The sequence below is a fragment of the Triticum urartu genome, chromosome 3A (assembly GCF_056163025.1).
Source record: "Triticum urartu cultivar PI428250 chromosome 3A, HENAU_Tu73, whole genome shotgun sequence".
NCBI lineage: Eukaryota > Viridiplantae > Streptophyta > Magnoliopsida > Poales > Poaceae > Triticum > Triticum urartu.
Genome location: NC_141875.1, coordinates 284,030,460 through 284,039,000, shown reverse-complemented (window position 1 = coordinate 284,039,000; position 8,541 = coordinate 284,030,460). Strand labels below are relative to the sequence as shown.

The window sequence follows — 8,541 nt, the reverse complement described above, 5'->3', positions numbered from 1 at the left end:
GACCATCTACACAGCCCACTACTTACCGCCAGGTCCAACCTAACCTCTCCGTCAGCCCGCAGCCCTCCTCACGTGCGCGTCTGAAACTTCCCCGGACCCGACCCGTGGAGTCGTCACCGTTGTGTCCGGATCATCCCCAAACGTCTACAAAACGTCTTCGTTTTCTTATTTAGCCTCCCTAGCCTAATTTTTCCTAACCGTCCGATTTTGATCGGAGGGACGAGGTACCCCTAACTCTAGACACCAACTATATATAGCAGTTCAATTCTAGCCCTAGCCTGTCCAATCTCCACCAAATCCCTACGCCGCCGCCACTCTCTCCTTTGGTTTCAGCGCTGAGCCAACCACCTTCCCTCTCAGATCCTCCCCCTCAAAACCACGGCCTCCGACCACCTCCCATGCTTTCCGGCCAGTAGCAGGAGCCCCTGCCTCGCACCTCCTGTGGTCCTCCTCACCTGCATGCAGCCGGAGCAGCAGCTCCCAGTCGCCGGAGGAACCTCACCCCGCCTTTTCTTGCTTCCCCGTTCTTTTTCTTCTCCCCCAAACCTCACATTGTTTTCTCCTCTGTCTCTCTATGAACAAGGCAACGACGCCGCCACCATCCCCGCGCGCTCGCGGTGCACCCACTGGAGACCCTGAGCAGGACCGCTCGACCTCGTCTCCTCGTGCGAGAGGAGCCCGAGTGCCTGCAGCCGCCTTCGTTCCCGAACAGCAAGAGGAGCCCTTGCTCTCTTGCGGTGCCAGCCTTCCTCGACGCCGCTGGAACAGACCTGCGCCTCCACCGCCGTCCTACAATCTCTTCCTCCCTTGCCCCTCTCTCACAGCTTGTGCCCTCTCTCTCCCGTGCCTCAACAGGAACGAACATCGCCGCCCGGCCATGGATGCTGCCATAGAGCCTCGGCCTCCTCAAGCCCGGCGCCGTCCAAGCCCATTCCCGGCCAGATCCGGTCGCCCAGGACCCCGCTGCCACCTCGCCCTCATCTCGCCGGCGCTCCATGCCGGGCTTGGCGTCCTTTTCGTCTTCAGAAACGACGGATCAGGGAGCGCTCCCCTCGCCTACCTTCGTTGACCGAATCTGCCTCACTGACCCTCTCGACCGCCAGCCCCAACGTTTCGCGCGTGGACCAGATCCAGCGAGCCGAGCCAAGCAGCCGGCCTCAAGGCCCAATGTGAGGCCCAGTCTGCCCCAGTTTCGGCCTGTAGTATTTTTTTCCGTTGCTGTGAATTTTAGCTAATTTCCACAGGATTGCTGTTTTACAGAAAACCCCTTTGGGATCATGCATTTAATAACTTCTAAACCGTGCATGACATGTAAATAACTTATATATGAAACTTGCTTAGAATTTCTTCTAGTTTAATAATTTGCCATTTTCATCCATGTTTAAAATATTTAAAATGCTATTTGTTTAAATTTGCTCATATAGTTTGTTAAAATGGTTTAATTCATAACTAAATAATCATAGCTCCATTTTTAACAACCTTTATATGCAAATGGGGTAGAATTTTGCCTAGTTTAACATGGTGGCATCATCTTGCATGTTTAATAACTCTAAAATTTGGTTTAAGGTAGAAGAGGACCAAACCTAATATATGCATATGAGGAGTTTCCGGAATTGTTGTTCGTTGCTTCCGGCCTCATTTAAACTTGACTAGATAGGTAGTTTTACTTTGCATCACCTTATTTCCATGCTAACAACATTTAATATTGTTGGGTACATAAACAAGATTGAACTAAATACGTTATGTGGTGTTTTGGCAATATGCAACTCCGTTGCATATTGTGCTCCACTTAATTTGTAGGGTTGCTTGTGCACTTTGCCATGCCATGTATCATTAAGCTGGACATGCATCATACTTGTTTGTGCATCATGCCATGTCTATGTGTTGGTTGTTTACTATGTTGTTTGCTTCTTTCTGGGTTGCCTTTGTCGTGAGCCTCGGTTCCGTTCTGGATTTGTGAGGATCCGTTCGTCTATGTCCGTTTGTCTTCTTCATGGACTCGTTCTTCTTCCTTGCGGGATTTCAGGCAAGATGATCATACCCTCGAAATCACTTCTATATTTGCTTGTTTAGTTTCTCGCTCTTTTGCTATGCCTATGCCGCGATACCTACCACTTGCTTATCATGCCTCCTATATTGTTGAACCAAGCCTCTAACCCACCTTGTCCTAGCAAACCGTTGTTTGGCTATGTTACCGCTTTGCTCAGCCCCTCATATAGCGTTGTTAGTTGCAGGTGAAGTTTCGAGCTTGTTCCATGTTTGGAACATGTTTACTTGTTGGGATATCACAATATCTATTATTTAATTAATGCATCTATATACTTGGTAAAGGGTGGAAGGCTCGGCCTTATGCCTGGTGTTTTGTTCCACTCTTGCCGCCCTAGTTTCTGTCATATCGGTGTTATGTTCCCGGATTTTGCGTTCCTTACGCGGTTGGGTAATAATGGGAACCCCTTGACAGTTCGCCTTGAATAAAAATCCTCCAGCAATGCCCAACCTTGGTTTTACCATTTGCACTAACAACCTACCACCTTCCCTTGGGTTCTACAGACTCAAGGCTCATCTTAATTCTAACCCCCCCGGGCCAGTGCTCCTCTGAGTGTTGGTCCGAACTGAGCTGCCTGCGGGGCCACCTCGAGGAAACTTGAGGGTTGGTTTTACTCGTAGCTAGTCTCATCTGAGTGTGCCCTGAGAAAGAGATATGTGCAGCTCCTATCGGGTTTTGCCGGCACATTCGGGCGGTGTTGCTGGATTTTTTTTAACTTGTCGAAGTGTCTTGTAGAACCGGGATACCGAGTCTCATCGGAATGTCTCGGGAGGAGGTCTATTCCTTCGTTGACCGTGAGAGCTTGTCATGGGCTAAGTTGGGACACCCCTGGAGGGATTTGAACTTTCGAAAGTCGTGCCCGCGGTTTTGGGCAAATGGGAATTTGTTAATGTCCGGTTGTAGAAAACCTGAAGTTGACCTTAATTAAAATGCATCAACCGCGTGTGTAACCGTGATGGTCTCTTTCCGGCGGAGTCCGGGAAGTGAACACGGTGTTGGAGTTATGCTTGACGTAGGTTGTTCTAGGATCACTTCTTGATCATAGTTTCTCGATCGTGCTTTGCCTTCTCTTCTCGCTCTCATTTGCGTATGTTTAGCCACCATATATGCTAGTCGCTTGCTGCAGCTCCACCTCATACTTTTACCTTACCCATAAGCTTAAATATTCTTGATCACGAGGGTGCGATATTGCTGAGTCCCCGTGGCTCACAGATACTTCCAAAACCAGCTTGCAGGTGCCGATGAGTCCGTGAAGACGATGCAACCCAGCTCAGGAGGAGCTCGTTGAAGATCTTGTCCTTTGTGTTGTCTCCTTCTAGTTGATCAGTAGTGGAGCCCAGTTGGGGCCCCCGAGGACCGTGTTGCATTTGGGGTTCTTCTTTTATTTTGGTTCCATAGTCGGACCTTGATTGTATCTAGATGATGTAATGCTTTATTCATGTACTTGTGTGAAGGTGCGATTGTAAGCCAACTATGTATCTCTTTCCCTTATGTATTACATGGGTTGTGTGAAGATTACCTCACTTGCGACATTGCTTTCAATGCGGTTATGCCTCTAAGTCGTGCTTCGACACGTGGGAGATATAGACGCATCGAGGGCGTTACAAGTTGGTATCAGAGCCTTCCCCGACCTTAGGAGCCCCCACTGATTGATCGTTTTTAGCAGCCGTTGTTGAGTCTAGAAAAATGTTTTGAGTCATTTAGGAATTATATATCGGAGAGTTTAGGAATTCTTTTTACTCCCCAGACCCTTCATCGCTCTGGTAAGGCATCCTAACGTAGAGTTTTGACTCTTCTCTTCTCAAATTTCACTAAAAAAAATTTAGGATCACGCGGGTATCTTGGAATCGTTCCGATGGTTTTGTGACGAGAACATTGTCTTGGTGCCTCCTGTCAGGGTTTTGTGGCAGTGTCCCGGGGAGTTGAGCTCCGAGGTGTTGTAGTCACAATTTTATCGTTGCAGTTCTGGAATACCTGAGTTTAGTACGCCGACATCGAAAATCTCTTTTATGCAGTTCATTGGTTAGATAACCTCGACGCCACCCAGTACTGGGGCGGGAGTTCGGGAGTATTGCCATAACTCGTATAACGGATGCTTTTTGAAGGTTGAGGTAGATGATTTCCGAAGGTTTCTTGGTTATGTGTTGAAGGATGGATACAACTGGATGTAGGATTTGCTAGTTTTGGGTGAGATATTATGCTTCCCCTGTATCCCCAACACCTGATTGCATAACCGGAAAGTTTCGGGAGTTTATAAGTGGGAATCCAAGTAGCTCTTAGGGTATCTTTCCGACAGATGTATGATATGAAATTGGGGTTCGACGTCTAGTGGTCCGCCTATTCACGGTTGGTTTTACAGTGGTCTCGTTGTGTCTTAAAGAGTCCTTGGCTATGCGGACTCGGGGACGCTTCGTATGTCATGTGCACTGCCTTGTACATGATGGTGTTGTACGATCGAGCCCGTGTAGGCCCCACCACGAAATCTTCGGACGAAATCTCTATCATATGTTTGTTTCGGCTTATTCTGCAAGCCAATCCTTGTTTTGTTTTGAGTTGTGGTATTCGAGTTGCTTCAATGTCAAGTGTTGATTCCATACCTTCCCCAAATGGTGTTCTCATACTCCGATGTGAATACCAATCCTTCACGATAATCGAGTTTGTCATGTCAATCTTGTTCAACCGGTGTCCTTCTCTTCAAGTGGATCCGATCATTTCAACATTCGCATGATCAACTCAAGTCTTCTCAACGGTGTTTGTTTCATCCGTCTCCAAGTTGCCTTTGTTTTTCCAGCCCACCCACCCTTTTTCTTCAAGGAATCCGATATTTTAATCAAGTATCTTTTATTCTTGTGAAGTCTCTCCATCCTTTTCCAGTCAATATTCTTACCCGGCGGTTCTCATGAAGATGCTCCTCAAGTTCGTTATTCTTCATTCTTTTTCTTCTCCGGTAGATTTAATCCAAGCTTTGGTATCGAGCATAGTCTTTTCTTTTGCCCAATGCTTTTCTTATGCCGGTGCACCTCATAATCATTCCCCACTTGCTATTCATTTGTTCCAGAGTGCTCAAGATATCCCGAAGATTCGTGTTTCCACTCTGCTTTCGTTCAAGCTCTTTCGAGGATGTTATCTCATTCAAGACTTTTAATTCAACCGGTGCTTTCTCTCTTAAATCATTCAACGGTGTTTCTTTTTAGTGGGCCCTAACCCATAGGTCTTTTCCAGGATCTTACCTGACTCTTCTATTTTCTCGGAGGTATTCTCAAATTCTTTTCGAAGTTTGACGTAAGAATGATTTACCATCAGTCAAATGTCTTTCTCCAAGATCTTTCAAAATTCTTTCATCGTTGGTTCAACCTTTCCATTTTTTATCCCGGAGTATCTCAACAATTTGGTGGTGTTTCTCATTGTCATTCTCAGATATTGAAGGCCGAAGAAGATTTTCTCTCAATCTTGTCTTGTCTCTTCAAGATTCATGGTGATAGCTTTATGCCATTCTCTCATAATTATTTGCGATTGTGGGAATTCTTTTCACCCATCCGGAGTAATTCAGAGTATTTTCAGTATTGATTCTCCGAAGGCAATCATTTCGGGATTATTCTTCTAGCTTTCAACTCTCATTCTCCAATTTTATCGGTGCTTCGTTCAAGTGATCTTTAATCGGCTCGTGATCTCTTCGTTCTCATGTATCTTAATCCTCTCAAGCATCTTCGTTCATTTTATAATTCTTCCCGGTGTTTCTTTATCTTCTCTTCGTTCATTTTCAATGGTTATGGTGGTTCGTTCAAGATTTTTTCTTCTTCTTATCATATCAGTTCATTCGTTGTTTCCTAATTCTACCGGTGGTTCATGGAAGACATTCTCAAGTTTACGCTATATCCATCTTAATCCTCTCTACGAGAATAGGTAGTATGCCAAATCCGTTGCTTGTCATCAATCTAAATTGGTGGAGGATAAGCATAATGTAATTCTTATTCTTCTTTCATCCAAGTGATTAATTCCTTATTACGGAGGTTCACCAAATTCTCCGTTTCTATTATGTCATCTCTTCTTTTCCGGAGTTCCAAGCTCTCTCAAATATCTCGTTGCTAAACTTCATCTAATCATTGCAAGGCTTTCACCTTACTTTCCTCATTTTTTGTCTTTCCGTTCGATCATCCTTTTGTTACCAGAGTTTCCTCATGTAGGCTCTACATGTTGGTTGATCAAGGATTTAATTCTCTCTCGAAGTGCTCATCAACATTCTTTTTCTAAGGAGCTCAAGTATTCTCCTTCTTGCAATCCGGAGTGCATTTCTTTCTACCATATTATTGGAGATGGTTTTATGTCATTCTTGATAAATCGAGTTCATGTTTCATGATTCACATGTTGTTAAGAATGAGATATTTTAAATCCATTAATCTCGTCATTGGAGTTATCTTGGGTTATATTTCACCTTAAACCTTCCCTAAGGATTGTTGCTAATTATGGGGCTTATAAGTGATCTAAGTTCTTCATTTATCCTTTCTGGTGCGATATACTTTCTCGTCAATCTTTTCATATCAACCCAATTCTTTTTTCCCGTGAGTGGCAGAATGTCACCTCATATTTTTAATTGTATTCCATAAGACCGTATCAAGCTTATTCTTTTCGTTGTTGGTTTTCCAACAACTCCGTTCTAGCATTTGTTGTAAGTGTGCTCCCTCAAGATGTTGTTTCCCTTCGTTCATTCCATTCCATTCTTAATTTTGTTCCAGAGGCTTTGTTATGTTGCACTCTTCAACCCATCTTTTCATTTTGACAGGATCGTGTTGTTTTCTTGGTGTATCCTTTTAAACCGGAGTGTTGTGTCCCTTTTGCTCAAGCTCTTTCATTTTATCAAGGCTTCATCCCTTTTCAATCGAAGTGCTACCCGTATCGGTTCTTTCTTTTTCCTCTTTCTCAACGGAGTGCTTTCAACTTTGTTCATCTCCGTTGTATTCTTTTCTCGAAATGGCTAAACCCATTCAAAGTTCTTTGGTTTCATTCATTCGTCAAAGAAGCAACTTAGTTTTACCTCTTCTCTTTCTTTTCCGTTGTCCCTCCGGTGCCATTCTAGATCTCGGGACGAGATCCTCTCGTAGTGGTGGAGTGCTGTGACGCCCCGAGACCGATGTGCCAGGTGTCCTCCGGTTATTCGCTGTTGTTGCGTTGTCTTTTGCTTGCGTGTTGCATCTTGTCATGTCATCATGTGCATTGCATCATCATGTTTTCAAAACTTGCATCCGTCCGAGTTTCCCCAGTTCCGTCTGTTGTCCGTTCTGAGCCCAACCACACTCGCACGCGCCCGCGGCATGTCAGAAATATTATTTTATAAGTGGCCGGAAAATGTTCTCGGAATGGGTTGAAAGTTGGCGTGCGGTGTTGTTATGTTGTTAGTAGGCCGCCCGCCAAGTTTCATCGCATTCGGAGTTCGTTTGATAGCCCAACCGTTAAACTATAGCGGCATTATAGCCGGTCTAACGTCGGACGTTTTCGGTCTCCGGAAACAGTCGCCGGGTCTCTCTCTCTTTCTCTTCTCTTTTCTCAGCTCAAGACCGTCTACACAGCCCACTACTTACCGCCAGGTCCAACCTAACCTCTCTCGTCAGCCCGCAGCCCTCCTCACGTGCGCGTCCGAAACTTCCCCGGACCCGACCCGGGGAGTCGTCACCATTGTGTCTGGATCATCCCCAAACGTCTACAACACGTCTCCGTTTTCTTATTTGGCCTCCCTAGCCTATTTTTTTCCTGACCGTCCGATTTTGATCGGAGGGACGAGGTACCCCTAACTCTAGACACCAACTATATATAGCAGTTCAATTCTAGCCCTAGCCTGTCCAATCTCCACCAAATCCCTACGCCGCCGCCACTCTCTCCTTTGGTTTCAGCGCTGAGCCAACCACCTTCCCTCTCAGATCCTCCCCCTCAAAACCACGGCCTCCGACCACCTCCCATGCTTTCCGGCCAGTAGCAGGAGCCCCTGCCTCGCACCTCCTGTGGTCCTCCTCACCTGCATGCAGCCGGAGCAGCAGCTCCCAGTCGCCGGAGGAACCTCACCCCGCCTTTTCTTGCTTCCCCGTTCTTTTTCTTCTCCCCCAAACCTCACATTGTTTTCTCCTCTGTCTCTCTATGAACAAGGCAACGACGCCGCCACCATCCCCGCGCGCTCACGGTGCACCCACTGGAGACCCTGAGCAGGACCGCTCGACCTCGTCTCCTCGTGCGAGAGGAGCCCGAGTGCCTGCAGCCGCCTTCGTTCCCGAACAGCAAGAGGAGCCCTTGCTCTCTTGCGGTGCCAGCCTTCCTCGACGCCGCTGGAACAGACCTGCGCCTCCACCGCCGTCCTACAATCTCTTCCTCCCTTGCCCCTCTCTCACAGCTTGCGCCCTTTCTCTCCCTTGCCTCTGCAGGAACGAACATCGCCGCCCGGCCATGGATGCTGCCATAGAGCCTTGGCCTCCTCAAGCCCGGCGCCGTCCAAGCCCGTTCCCGGCCAG

General features: G+C 46.8%; 1 long non-coding RNA gene across 1 annotated transcript; it reads left to right on the top strand.

The window, feature by feature from the left end:
* The first annotated feature begins 269 nt into the window (after positions 1-269).
* Positions 270-3,570, top strand: LOC147979467 (uncharacterized). Its single transcript, XR_015618807.1, has 2 exons — positions 270-2,026; positions 3,276-3,570. It is a non-coding gene; the product is annotated as an uncharacterized LOC147979467 (long non-coding RNA).
* Positions 3,571-8,541: the final 4,971 nt, after the last annotated feature.